This window comes from Phasianus colchicus, chromosome 10 (genome assembly GCF_987193195.1).
Source record: "Phasianus colchicus chromosome 10, bPhaCol1.hap1.1, whole genome shotgun sequence".
Classification (NCBI taxonomy): Eukaryota; Metazoa; Chordata; class Aves; order Galliformes; family Phasianidae; genus Phasianus; species Phasianus colchicus.
In genome coordinates, this window is record NC_143445.1 from 20,274,489 (window position 1) to 20,289,751 (window position 15,263).

The following is a 15,263-nucleotide window of genomic DNA, read 5'->3' on the forward strand; positions in this document are numbered from 1 at the left end:
CTTTGGAAAAGGTAATGTCTGATGTGGTCTTACATGAAACATGAAACTTTCATTCAGATCAATTTTCTGCTCTCTCTCATCTAGAAAAGAGGAAAAAAAAAAAAGCATCTTTTTCATCCTCTTGCTGTAGAGTTACATTTTCCAATATTACCTTGGCCTAAGAAAAGATCTTTTGAATGCAAAGATTGATGTTCACTATAAAACCAAACACCCCCAAACTGGGGTATTGTAACAGGGACACTATTTGATGTGGAAAATACTGCTATCTTTAGCAATCTTAATCAACATCTTTTTTCTAATTACACACTAATCTGAAAGTATAAGTGATTTTTTTTTAAAACTATAATTATGCCTTAGTCTCTTTGTGCTAGACTGATGACAATATAAATCTGAAGCAGTTTCTCTGGAGATGTCTGTGCTGCCTACAGTTATGCTGGTTCACTGACAAAGGATCTGCTCATTTGGGTGGCATGTTCTTGAGATAATCTTATCAGAGATGGATTTTTATAGCCTCGATTTTCTCACAATGTGTTTAACCAAGGCAAAAAACTTTGTCTTAGACCTATGAAACAGAGATAAAGAATTAATGATGAACAACTGTCCCTCCAAGGGATGACAACAAACAGTTTATGCCAGTAGCTATGAGAAATCACTGCCCGTTTAGGGTCATGTGGCTGTCCCTGTGGGACACACCATGATTAAAGTATAGATCTTCCTGCTCCAGAAATGCAGATAAAAATTCTGATAAGCTGAACTCTACGCGTTCTGTTTGGAGAAGAAAAGCCTACCCTTTCAATGAAAAGCCTAGTACAGATTTGGATATAGAAAAGAATAAGAAAGATGTTGTAGAGTCCATAAATAAAAATCACAATAATAATATTCAAAATGAATAAACTTTGAAAATTCACTCCGAAAAAAGATCTTTCCATGTTCTTTATCTGTATATAGAGTTAAGATTGTTTTACAGCCATTACTGTAGCCATCTTTGTTATTGAATATTTCTTAGATAAGCATTGCATAGTGGATACCAGGACATCAGGCCCTGAAGCTCATCAGTGGCTTTTCCAAGAGAAGACATTGCTAAAGGCAAAAGGAAGCTGAAGTCCACACTGAATTTTGGCTGAAGGCACAAGGATTAGGAGAGGCTGCCAGATGGGGAACATCCCATGATAGAAGTCCCCTAAACTCTTAAGTCTATGCAAAACCTTAAGGGGAAGAGCAGTGGTTGGCTGATAGCATGTTCTGTAGCACTTAAATATTTACTGCTAATGATTAATAGTATACTGCACAAATGCCACTGTATAATGACAATGCAGTGTTGAGGATTTTCTCTCTTTCTACATTAAAAAAAAAAAACAAAAAACAAACAAACAAAAAAAAACACAAACACATCCAGAGCAGCTTTTTTCCCCTCTGTACTCCTGTATTTCAAAAGATCAGTGCCAAAATGGGGAAGGAGGCTTCTCCCATTGCCCTCTCCACTTTACATTTTCTGCCCATCTTCTGGAAAGAGTCAGTGCTTGACTGGGTCCTTAAAACCCTGATAGTCACAAAGAAAACTCCCAATGAAGAGAAAATAGGAATCTCAGAGGATTTTGTGTGGAATAGACATTAGATACAGTGGCCTAAATTATAGCACGGAGTGATTATCATCAAATAGACAAGTCAAATGGCAAATACACAAACAAATCATGATCTAGCCACAGGCCCTCTGCGAGCAACCACCAGAGACTGTTTTGAAGAGACTGCTTAAACCATTCTGTCTATGACGGAAGATGTAAGATGACAATAGGCCTTGCACTACCTCAACATGAGGTGAATTTGCTGAGCTGTGAAAAAATATGCATCACACCCTGTTTTGCAGGAGGAATCAGAGGTTTCCATGTACTTCTATTATTATGGGTTGGTTTTTTTTTGTTTGCTTGTTTTTTTTTTTTAGCGAACTATTCCCTAGAGAAATGAGGGATACTGGGTATGAGGATTTCAGACAAAGATGACTTTATTGACTGGTACTCCTTACTACAAAGTTATGATTAAAAATAAGTATTAAAACTGGTTACAGGGTAACCTGGAACTCTAGAGTTGGCAGTTCACAATAAAAATCACATCCTGTTTGCCTTGTCAGAAAAGCCATCCCCAATCCAATTTTAAAGTTCTGCAGTGGTAATTGAAGACTGCAGGAGGCTGTTCAGCAAAACTTCAGATTAGGATTCAGCTGAGACTACATCACCACGCAGCAATATCTTAGCCACGTCTTGAATGGCTTCTGGGCAGGCAGTCTTGAGAACAGGGCTTAATATTATGAGAGCTTTGCAATCTGTATGGTCAAGAATTAAGAGTATTTAAGTCAGGAAGTGGATACAGCAAACTATTTGTTAGAAGTTAAGTCTACAAAAACCAAAGCATTAATCTCATAACTCAGTTAGCTTCTGTACTCCAAGAGCAGGTCTGTACGTTTTGGCCAGGAAGAATAGTACTGCTGCCAGATGATCAGTCTGTGAGACTTGAAAGATCATCCTCTGAGTTCCTAAACAGTATGAATATATCTCACATAAATATATTTATAAAGATAGGATAATATATGCTTAACCTTTACAGAAAAGGTCAGGACTAAGCCCTTAGGTATCTCATTTCAGAGAATCGCAGAATCACAGGTTTGCAGGGGTTGGAAGGGACCTCAAGAGATTACCAACCCCCAGGAAGCTGAAGCATGCATTTCTGCAGCTGTTTAAACCTGCTCCCTCACATTGTCTCTATTATATTCTACTTTATTTTTTTCTTTATTATTTTTAAAATATAAATTTCCTGTATTGCAATTCTCAGTTCCTAAGACATCACTATGCAAGGGTGTTGTACCTTTGAAAAGCACCTCAATCCTTGTGCAGCTTCTCCTCTATCCCTGTATGACACAAGAAAGCAAATTAGTCAACTTTTGTGCTTTTCCTTTCTTTTTTTCTTTTTCTTAAATGAGCAACTGTTCTGTGATCTTATCTGGCTTCTGATTTGTGGTAGCTGCTGATCTCCTATGCTTTAGTGGCAGATGGATGATACGAGTTATAAAATATTAAGGCAAAGAGAAGAGCAGCCTGCGAGATTACTAATCAATTTTCTAAAGAATTATCTAGCAGAAATACCAGTTTTAAATTGTTTCCTATTTCTTTTTAATTTAAACAAAGCCATTTAAGGTGGCCTGCTGGCATCTGTCTGTGTTGACTTTCATGTATTTTATTGGTCTTTTAGTGTTGCGTCTATTGCTCATCAGTGACTCTGAACGTCCCTATAGTTTCTCAATGATAATAAAAGATTCTTAGTGTGGAAATCATTTCCCTTATTCTGGGATGTATTACATTTAACAGTTTAATGTTGAATCTCTTTTACATTAAGCAAACTGCAGTTTAGGCTCTCCCATCCTAGAAGATCCTGCGATTCATAATGGGACGTACACTGACACTTGATCTCATGCAACGAATAAAAGAGATGCAACATGGGGAAGAAAAGTTATCACCTTCTCTTCTGCTGGCACAGAGCGGAGGTACAGGAAGAGATGTTCAGTTTCACATAAAATAGCCTGTGGCACAGTCAGGTGCTGAACTTTGCTGGTGGGCTCTTTATCTCAGCCCCAGGGAGACACAACCATCCTCACACTTACATTTCTAGAGAAACGGGGGTTTGTCTTTCTGGAGATGTTCGAATGAATCAAGAGCAGAAAGCAATAGTCTGATATGCTGCAAATTTGAGGGTTATTGTCAATATAAATAGGATTACAAAAATCGCTGTATATCACTTTTTCAAGTATTTGATAAAACAGCCTCTTTGATTTTAGAACGTAGAAAAAATCTTCTATCAGCTTCTCCAGAATTTGCTACGTTTCTCAGAGAAGCAAGAAAGGAAAAATTCTTCAGCCTTGAAGAACAATAATTAGCATGTGTTAATTTGCAACTCCTCACATTTGCCTTCAAATAATCACAATGTAGCAGCTAAATAAGGCCGCACAATTGTTCCTGCAATAATACCACTTACAACAAAATGATTTGTTTTTGCTATTAATACATCCATAGACGTCCTGGCTGAGCTTTCATAAAAGCTTATTGGACTTTCCCACCCAGATCTACAATACAACATCTGATTATCCCCTCCATTTTTTCCATCAGACGGTAATAGTATTCCACATTATTTAAAAAAAATAAATAAAAAAAATCAAGGGGAACCTCCTCAGCTGCTTTGAATGGGAAAGTTGCCTGCGCTGGCAGTCCTGAGGTTACACCCACAAAAAACTCACTCATGCTTTAAACAATGTAAATCGTTTATATCAGTAACAGCAAAACACGGCATTTGTCTGACCTTCAGGTAAAATACTCCTTAAATTATTTCTTAATTTCTCTTTATCTTCCAACGGCTTTTCTGGTGGTAATTTTTATAACGAGATGAAAATCCTGGATAAGAGAAATGGTTTAAATATTTTAATATAACGATTAAACCAGTTACGGTAAGCTTACTTAATCTGGAAAAAGCTGAGCAGTGCAATGATGCAGAGAATTAGCACAGAGGCTGCAAGCACAGCAGGGCTTGGAGCATCCACTGGTATCACCGCCAAGCTCGGTAATGTACTCCTGTTACCGACAGTCTGAAAGAAGAGAGGTTCTTCCATCGAGCAGGGACACCAACAGCTCAAGTGATTTATGAATAAGGGCTTTGCTTGACTTCCAAGTCAGAGCAAATTTTCCCTTACTAAGGGCTTCAGGATGAGACCCGGCACGACAAAAGGCAATAGATCGAGAAGGATGTAAGAAGTTTGCAAAATGTCACTTACGTGCATTCAAAGTCATTGTCTAGTTCTCTTCGTAGGCTGCATGCCAAGCAAAGCAGAGCTTTCACATTAAGAACAAATGAACCACAAATTTTACAGAGGAAAAAGGAAAACCAAACCATGTGGTTAGAATTTAGCTAAATATTATGATAGTTACAGAAAAGAATGCAAACTCTGACAGTGAGGTCATCCATCTGACACCAGTGGGTTTTTTTCTCCTTTTAAACTCCAACCATATCAGCAAGTCTTCACTTTTATTGGACTTCAAGTATCGCTTGCAAGTCCTCAAAGGAGAATAGGACTAAATGTTTATCCCAACAGGAACATAATGAAAGAGGTATGCTTGCTTCTTCAAGGATTTGTTAACTTGATAAGGAACAGCATTTTTTTTTTCCTTATTTATTTATTTATTTTGCACGTGCCTACCACACGATTTACAGGAGAGAAAATGAAAGACCTCTTTCCCAGCACATAGGTCTTTTTTGCTCTTTATTTTCCCAGTTGCTCTCATGGAAAATGGGTCATTAGTGGCCTTTCACTCTCCAGCACATTAAATTTCCAGGCTTCAGAATTTTTATCCTGTTGACTGAATGCATTCCATTGAATTTCCTTACTTCTTTCATGTTGCTATGGTCTGTTTCAGTTTTTGATTGAATAATTAACTGCTACGCAGAACAGGAGAATAAAACTGGAAGCATAAGAGTAATGACAAGGAGCTCCACAAATAGCCTTGGAATGTTAAGAACTGACTTTTCACTAGCTAGAGGTTCTTAAAAATCAGGGGAAATCATTTAAGAGTGGCTACAACATAAGCATTTTAAAACTTATTGAGTGAAAAAGTAAAATTAAACATTTTCTTACAAAATTTCTTACAATTAAAACTTGCACTTGCTCTGGGCTTCCAAAAAGCTTGAAACTTGTTAATAATAAATTTCAAAAAAAGATGAATGCATTTTATTCAATAATATATGTATTTTTTATCTTGGGATATTTTCCCAATGATTCATCAGTCTTCTGTTGATTAAAAACTTAGTGGAATTGTCAAAAAATCATCATATCAGCATTATGAATTGATCTGTCTCTATTTTTGGTGGAAAAAGCAAAACACTTTCTAGAACAGCAATGACACAATACGCAAGGGAAAGATCACATTGCTTTTCATTATCAGCTATTGGGTTTTCTTCTTGCCCATTGACAGGTTGGGTATTAGGAAAAACAACTTCAAAAGAGTTGTCAAAGGCTGAAACAGGCTGCCCAGAGAAGTGATGGAGTAACCATCCCTGAAGGCATTCAAGAAACACTGTACTAAGGAACATGGTTATTGGGGAAATATTGATGGGAGGTGGATGTTTGGACTGGATGATCTTCAAAGTCTCTTCTAACCTTGGTGGTTCTGTGGTTCTATTCTATGATTCTATGTTGCTGTCCCTAAAGAGCATCTCTGTGACACCCACATTTGTCAAACAGAAGTGAAACAATTCCTTCTTTTAATCTTCTACTCTAAAGAACTACATATCTCCTATGCATCTTTGTAGATGTGCACCAAGGGGCAGAGAGAACCACTCCCTCAGACAAAACCATTAGCATAGAAATTCATTGCAATGATTCCTTGTGGGTTTTTATTCAGAAGAAAGCAGAACAATTCTGGGCAAGAGCAGAAGATGCAAATCCCAGCACTCCTCATCTCTCTTGAGCATCTCTGTTGCAGCGCATGGCTGGCTTCATGTGCCATCCCCACTGCAGCACTGATTACAAGGCACCAACCGGCAGCTGGTATTCAGTGGGATCAATTTTCAATGTCCTTATCATTATTAATTGAGCTCAGGGAAAAAAACAAAACAAAACAAAACAAAACCAAACCAAAAAACAAAAAAACAACCCACACAAGAAGAAAAGTAGAGAACTCAAAATCCTCTGAATTTGTGCATTTCTGTTAATGCTTAAATTGTAATGAATACCCTAAGTGTTATCATATCTTGAGCAAACAAGAGAGGAAAGCAATCAACCCCCAAAAAAGAATTCAGCTATCAGCAGTGATTAGCTGTGGATTAAGCAAGGCAGCAATCTTTAATAAATTAGTTCTCTTTATAAACACATTGGTGATGGTCTCTTAAGAAACTACGGAGTGCTGCAATATGTGATGGGGTGTCACAATTACAGCAGTTGCAAGAATTTGATCATTAAATCTTCATAGTATGTCGCAGTATGCGTCACTCAAGGAAAAGCAAAGTCCACATATTTTCACCACTAAATTTGCATGATTTCCATTCTAAAAACGGAAGGACTACATCTGAAGTTATATCACAACAAGTGGTAGCAAATCCATTTCTGGCTATATTTGTTGACATTATGGAAGATGGAAAGTTTTGCTCCTTCTGCTGTCAATGGGGCAGTTGAGCAAATGCGCTGTGGGTCAGCTACAAGAACCTTCCTACCCACCCCGAGAAAACTAATGTATATTTTTTTATTCATCAGGCTGAAAATTTTCTAAATAAAACTCACTGAAATTCATCTGCGTGTCAAAATTAGGAGGAAAAACGAAAAATAAAGCTGTCAAAGAAGCAACAGAAGGAAGAAAGGAGGTGACACATCTATTCAGTCTATTACTAACACCAACCAGAGTCACCTGTCCTGAAAATATTACTGCTAGATATTTAATCCTATTCAAAAGTTTTAACTTTATGACAAATCCATGCAGAATTATACAGCACTCTTACTATCAGTGACACACAAGCATTTGTAAGAGGTTCTCTGCTCAAACTCTTCAACCTGATGTGCTGTTTAAAGCAGCCTTGCCAAAACAGAGGATCACAATCAACTGCCATTAATTACGGATGTGTGCAAAGAACATATGGATTTCTTCAAAATCAACTCGTTGAAAAAACCTCAAAGAATGTTGCAATATCTTGCATTACCTTTCTCTCTGGGTGATCTAAGAGAATAATTATGAGGTTATTGAGTATGTACAGAAAAGGCCACATCCTCAGCCACGTAAACCTTATGTGTCATCAGGTTATGAAGCCAAACACCAGAACTGCCATTAATATAACACGAGCCATACTTGCTAGAAGCTCAGTGACATCTCAATATGATATAATATGCCATTCCATAATGCCAAAACTGAACAAGATATGTTGTCTTCCATATCATGGAAAAGTGATTTCAATGTTAATCTAATTAGCGCACAGTAAGATTATATTTTGTCCCTTGTTGAGTGCCACAGCACCGAACAGTTTCATTACAACAGACAAAAAGTACAGAATGCAAGATGTTAAATTTACAAAAATATGCAGCTTAATGTTTTTAAACAACAAAGGTTATTGTGATTTATAACAGAGTATGGCACACCCACAGCAGTGGGCACTACATTGTGTGAACTGGAACAGATGTCATGAGAGCTTAGAAGGCAAAGTATGTTCCTAAACGGAATAGATCTTGATCTGTAGTATTATAATACTATCATTTCCTTTTGTTGGTTTGTTTTTGCTTGAATTCAAAGTGAAAATTGCTTTTAAAATTCTCACTCAAGGAGAAATTCCACGTTTATTTTACAAGTCTAGCACTATTGTTTCACCTTACTGCTATTTAGTAGCAAAAAATAGCAGAACTTTATTTTTAAGAACTTAGGGCCATAGAATCATAGAACAACCCTCACCAAAAGTGACCTCAAAAGAGCATCAGGTCCAACATTTCATGGAAGAAGCCTCAATGAGGTAATCATCCTCGTGGCTGGAATAGTATCATCCTCCATCTGTAGATACTACACAGAGAAATTGAGCTTTTTGACACAATCTGACTACTCATAGCTGAACCAACAAAGTTGTTCAGTCTCCTTCAGATATTCTCTCCATATTGAACAAAAATAAGCAAATGGAAATGCTGTTACATTTCTCCTGAGAAAGGACTTCATTTTCTTCACCCCCAAATGTTTTTTTCTTTCCATGTTCTCTACATTTCTCAATCACCACTTCTACGTCCCAGTTCATTGCTTACATTTTCTGGGCTGTTTCATTTTTCCCCCCATTTTGGACCATTCTTGCCCACCCCAAGCTGCTTCCCCACTGCTGGCAGTGGGCTCCCTTGGCTAATACAGTTTTTATAGCTTGGAGAAAGCCTGAGGCAAGGTTTATGAGTCCTATCTGAAGCCATTTAAGGATATCATATTTAACAGCTGTTTCTCTTTATGTGTAGCATACATCACATAACAGGTTGTATTTACATTACAGATACCAGCCCGCAGTTTCTGCTCTCTGACAGAGGAGATCTTACGCCACACTGCAATTACTTGAGATTTTCAGTGGTGTATGAACAGTTGGGCTCAGATACCATCAATCAACCACATATTTTCTGGACTGAATGTTTATCATTAAAATGGCCTCAGAGCTATTTTCATTGTCTGTCATCTGACAAGGAAAACCTGATTTCAGTTTCACCAGAGCTCCCCTGCATCAAGACATCAGCTTCCATCCTCCTAATTATCCTGGACTGACTTGTACTTTGGATCTCCTGCACTTCAGCCCTCTTCCATTTAGTAACAGCGTAATAATGGCATTTAGCTCCCAGCAACCACGGGAGATTCAGCCAGCATTTTTCTGTCATCACTGCAGCCTCACAGATTGTTTTTAAATAGCTCACTCCATTTTGAGAATCAATAACACACATATATATGTGTATATATAAATATATATATATATTTATATATATATGCTATATGGCTTTTCAATTTCTTACAAGTGGCACTTGAGCGTGTCCCACAGGGCCATCAAATGACCTAAGAAAACTCTACATGCATTCTCAGGCAGAGATTTGGCTTGACCTGAAATTAGTAAACCCCTCTCCTCTCTCTCTGAAGTAATGAGCTCTTTTTTTGCCTGGGATATATTTGCATAGCTTTACTGACACCAGGCCACCAGGCAAGGCAATGGGAAGAGCCTGCTTTATATGTTGCTAACGATCTCCACCTTCAAACTTTGTGTTTGCAGCACATCTCTTTAGATCAAACTCACAGTAAACCTTTGCAAAAAAAAAAAAATTTTTTTTGTAACATTATTTCTATCCTCTCTCCTAACAGGGAAATTCCATCGCAGATTTCTTTCTTTCTTTTTTTTTTTTTTTTTCCCCCTTCTAGACAAAAAAAAATAGATGTGTTTAGCTACAGATGTTCTTATTAGATGTCTAGATGTACTGAGGGACACAGTTTCATGGGAAATATTAGTGTTGAGCAGGCAGTTGGACTGGATGATTGTGGAGGTCTTTCCCAACACCATTGATTCTATGATTAAATGAAGTAGTACCATAACAAAGGTTGTTAATTCATTAATATCTCTAACATTCTCAGCAATGAGAATTAAAAAGCAATATAATTACAGTAGTTGTCATGTTAGTTTGAATCTAAAGCAAATCACCAATAAATAATATCAAATTGCGCCACAGTGATCTATACAAGCTGAAGATTAGGCAAAAACTGAAGTCATAGTGAAAAAGATCCCAGTGATCAAAAAAGTATTACTCACATTAATGAAATGCTTCCATCTTTTCCCAAAAAACTGAAATATTAATAATATGTAGAGAAAAATATCAATATTTACAATATACTTACTGGCTGCCAACAACAGAGAACACATGCATGGCTACTTCTGAAATTTGTAAGCAGCACAATGAGTTGTACTCGTACACTCAGAATGTTAATGTTTTCTTCTGTTTTGTTTGTGATTTTGAGGTCTGATGTGCATCTACACCATTGTGAATCAGTCTAGAACACAGGGCACTTGAGTCAAACTGAGCTGTCTGTGTGTACTGTGGTTCCTATCTTTGCTGCTGTCATTCTTCCTTTGGTGCATAAACTCTACTAAGGAGGGACTTGAATAATTTCTCTCTCTCTTTTTTTTTTTTTATATTAGCTCTTTAGGTCTCTTTGTAAGAGCATACCTGGCATAATAGAGCTCTGATTTTCTTGGCATCCTGGGTCTACTAATATATACTGTAATGACTGCTGCACAGTGTCATGCCGGAATCAGCTGAAAGCCTCTTTGAGCCCACTCTGTCTCTGGGAAAGCACAGAGCTAATAAAAACAGATAAAATACAATTCCAAGGAAGTCTTTTTAAACATGCCAGCTATTGGCATTAGGCAGTAGATAAATATAAAATATTAATATTTTTATTAACTGAGAGTTCAGAAAGTAATCTAATTAAAGCCCTAATAAAGAAAAATGTTTGCCAAAGACTTAATCACACCTTGCTGTATTTCACTCCATTAGTTCTGAAATCTTCATTTTAAAGAACTGCCTCCATACCCCATTCTGGGCACTGAGAGATGCAACAGCTGTTGTAGTATCATTTACTATAACCAAGACAGAGACGTGGCAATAAAATATTTTGTTACAAATAACATCAAGATAGATACTGGTGATTCTCCAAGTAAGCAGAGGAAGCATATTCCTCCCACTGTGAAGACAGGGCAGGATTTCTCCCTGTACTCTGCGGGCTCTAAGCCACCCCTTAAGCTTGTTCATATCTTTGAGTGTTCACAATAACTCTACATGATGGGAGCTGGAGATAATTGTTGCAAGGAAAAAGGAAATATTCTCCACTTCAATTCTCTAGACCTGAGCTGCAAACAGCAAGAGACACAACATGGTCGTGTCTCTGAGAACACCAAAGCAAACAACAAGCAAAACAAGATGAAGTTTCTCCAGCCCATCCTGTGCGAGCTAGCAGGGCTGCTTCCTAGAACAGACAGCAAAGTCAGTTTTTCAGACTGGTTTTAAGACTCCCAAATGAGGAGATAACCTGGGGGAATATTCTATGATATTTCTTTACCTGATGTTCAATCATCATTTTTCTTTTTCTTACTTTTCATGAAATAACCCCAGGGCATGAAATTGAGCATGTTATGTCGCTTAATTTGACTCTACAGCATACAAAGCAGTGAAAAATATTAGCAAAAGGAAAAGAACAGATGCTTTAGTTGAGGTAAAGCAATGCTAATTATTTATGCTATGAAAGAATCCCATTCAATATTTGTAAGTTTAATGCGCAACACATTAATATTGAAAATAATTATATAGAGAGCCTTTATTGTCTGTAGGCATAATTGTTTCCCCCTTTATGTTTTCTTATTTTACATAAGAGGAAAATGAGCACTGTTAGAATGAATTGTCTAAGTTTACCAATCCTACATCTCTCAAGCGAGGAATCTTTGCCCTCAATCTCAACTTTCTTCTTTTCTGGACTCTAAACTAATTCATATATGCGTGTATCTCTGTCAAACACGACACACGACACGGTATAAGAAGTGGTTATGCTTTTTTGATCACAAAAAGAGGACAGTAAAAGCTAAACACCTCTAAAACCCTTAGGCAAAAAGAGAGTAAGCGGCATTATACGAGTGTGGGTTTAAAAACAAATAAAATGCTCATATGAGATTGCAGAGGAGATGTAAGGAATTGTCTGACTTGCCAGGCTATAAAATGAAGTGGAAAGCAGCAGTCATAAAACACTAAATAGAAAACGTGGTTTAAATTCTACACTGGCTTGTAGGGCTTTGAAGTTGCGTACCTCTGCTCAATCCCTATACAGCATGTATGCTGCCAAAGACAGAACGTTATTTAAATTTCCTCTAACCTCCCTGTCCTTTAAGCATCGCTGATAGGCAGCATAACCTTTTGTCTCTTGCATTTTCTCCAGCTCTCTTTGGTAGCTCATATTCATGTGTTCCCAATAATGAAGGCTTTCTGCAGATAAAACTCTTACATATTTAAATGGGGCTTTCAAGTGAATAGAGTCTGCTCTTCTAAACTTCCAGACAAGACGAGCAAAAAAGAACTCAATTTAAAGGAAGGAGCTATCAACCAGATGGGTAAAAATACGGTCTCTGTGTGACTGCACTAAAATGAAAGAAGTTCTAAAGCAAGATGAATTGGTTTTCTAAAACATGCTAATATTGTTACTTCACTGTTTCCTTGTTGTTGTTTTTGTTTTTCATAATATTCGAAAAATGCTTTTTTTTCCCCTCTTGCATAAATTGAAGCAAGGCTGGGATCAAGCTTCCTTCCAATCTGAGATTGAGTTGAGATTGCAGCAGGACTGCAGAAGTTATTTTTGAGGAATTTTGACTGCAAATGGACAAAAACAATTCATCACCAAGACCAATGAAACCAGGGACTTGCAAAAGGGATTCACTCAGTTAAAATGTTATGTCTTCATTCAAACAGCTACATAAAAGGTCTAATTTGATGTCACGCCAAGCAGCCAATGTCTTTTTTTGGACTTAAGACCATTCTATGAGATACCTCAACATAGCTAAAGAACTTAAATTAAAGCAATCAGTTTTCAAAAAGGGTTATTCAAAAGCTTTGATTGCTTAGTGGAACCAGACCTCTCTGTAAAACTCACTCTTTATTAGGACTCCAGGAGCAACACTTAACAGCATATTATGGAGTAAAAGTTAACAGCAGCACTTTCTTGGAGAACTCAAATAAAAAATTATACCTAGCAGAAATTGGACCCGAGTGGTTTGTAATAGGAAATCAAATGCTCTGGTGTTGTTTTACGTTTGAGAAATATTCTGTGTTTGAAAAGCTGGGGAGCAGGGTCTTGCCCTAGAGACCCTTTAGGGCCTCTCCTAGAAGAGGCTTGGGCTAACACAGAAAAAGCAGACTTTTGTCACATTTTGTCATGAGGCAAAATGAGAACAGGTGGAATTAGCATTGCCTTCTCTAAACCATCTCGGTTTTGATACAAATATCTCAGCAATAGGAGATTAAAAAAAAAGAAAAGGAATAGAAAAGAGTTCTTCTCCTGAAAGCAATATAAGAGACTAATGTCTTCATCAGAAGAATGTGGACTAATCTACTGAAACTTAATCAAGCCTTGATTTACCTGTAGGGCAGAGGTTTTCCCACATCTGGGTCTATGAGGAAAGTATACTGAAATCAGAGTAAAGCACACCAAAATCAGCCTCCTGGCACTGATTTAAAGCAATCACAATGGCAGAAGTCAGGCCAAGTAAGGAAGAAGATAGAAGGAAAAATACAGGTTGGCTCCAAGGATTGGGGAGAAGAAAAGAAGATACAAAACAGCATTAAAAGATGTTCGTTCCTTTCTTGTCCCTCCTGCTTAATACAAACACGCACACACAAATCTTACCAAGAGACCACGAGAGGATGAGGGTATTGTGAAACTTTCACAACAACACTAAAATGCACATTTTTTTTCACCCACATTCATTTGAGAGACTGGAAAAAGAAGGATAAGAGGAGGGGAGAAAATGGTGTGAGGAATAAAGTATTAACATATATACAAAATGTCAGAAACACAAATAATTGAACATTTGATATTTTGACTCTTTTGAGCACTGTGATCCCCCAAAAGGACTTCTAGGTGCAAGTATTTTTGGATGAAAGGATTACATTTGTGTTATTATCTTTCCTTTCACTCACTTAAGATCTTAAGGCATTTTAGCTGGCAAGAAAGGAATCATCTATAACTACAAGGCAGCAGGAAGAACTTCACCATCTTTCACCTGTTGTGGCACTGGATGTGCCATTGCCACCTCCCTGTCCTCACTGAATGTGACGTTTTCTTGTGGCATTAAAACCATCAGGAAAACATCCAACCGGAGTCCAGAACTGCCATCACATCCTGAGAAAGCATTTTGTTTTCTTCCTGAGGTATTCTTTTAAAATGTATCAGTACATGGTGTTCACCAAGGAAGATGGCACAAGAAACTGTCTCCAGAGGACATACGTTAAACTAATTTATATTGTTAATCTTATACATACTGTTCACTTCTACATGTCCTTGCATGTAGCAAGCTATGAAGCAATGGCATTCACTTGATTTTCCGCTTCTCTTGGATTCAATGAGAAGCTGGGGCTGATTCAGCAGAGTAGGAATAATTTTGATGCTTGTAGTTACTAGATGAGGTTTAATATAGGGATTCAAGCTCTTATGGGAAATCTGCAAGCGCTTGCAGATTCATAAGTTTGTCCATAAATGTTTAAGAATTTGCAAGTATTACAGGCCCATTTTCAATTGCAAATAAAAAGAAGAAAATAAAATGCTTTAAACAGCTCGGTAACTTAACAAAAGACACACAGCTATCAAAAATTCACCACACTGATAGCAGAGCTGATCCACAGACAGAACAGTTTTGCTCGATGGATCACCAGTCCTCCTATTGAGAATAATGATTACATCTCCCTGCAAAGGCTACGGTACATCCCTGTGCAGATACGTATCTCCCAACACAAAAGCAGCTCTGTTTGAAGGCTCAGTGATGAAATCCTCCCCCTGCAATGCTTCCTGGGGATGACCTGATCTGTTAAAGCCCTCCAACAAATCCAGATTACAGTTCTGGAAGAAATCTACCACCCAGGGCTGCTTTTGGGGCAGCACATCTCATGCCAGTGCCAGGTTTCCCTCAAATTCCAGCTGCTGTAGCTCCCAGCTCCA

The 15,263-nt window shown here is 37.6% G+C and overlaps 1 long non-coding RNA gene across 5 annotated transcripts in view; it reads right to left on the minus strand.

The window, feature by feature from the left end:
- LOC149916654 (uncharacterized) overlaps window positions 1-15,263 on the minus strand; it is an 83,162-nt gene that overhangs the window by 25,514 nt on the left and 42,385 nt on the right. The window contains exons 3-5 of one of the 5 annotated variants that reach the window (XR_016469754.1): window positions 4,342-4,433; window positions 2,857-2,899; window positions 2,008-2,317 (exon numbers count right to left, since the gene is read on the minus strand). The exons of 3 other annotated variants lie outside the window; for them this stretch is intronic. This is a non-coding gene — a long non-coding RNA (uncharacterized LOC149916654). Of the gene's footprint in view, window positions 1-2,007; window positions 2,318-2,856; window positions 2,900-4,341; window positions 4,434-4,810; window positions 4,894-15,263 lie in introns of those variants that run through there. One more of the 5 variants, XR_016469756.1, reaches the window with a different exon arrangement.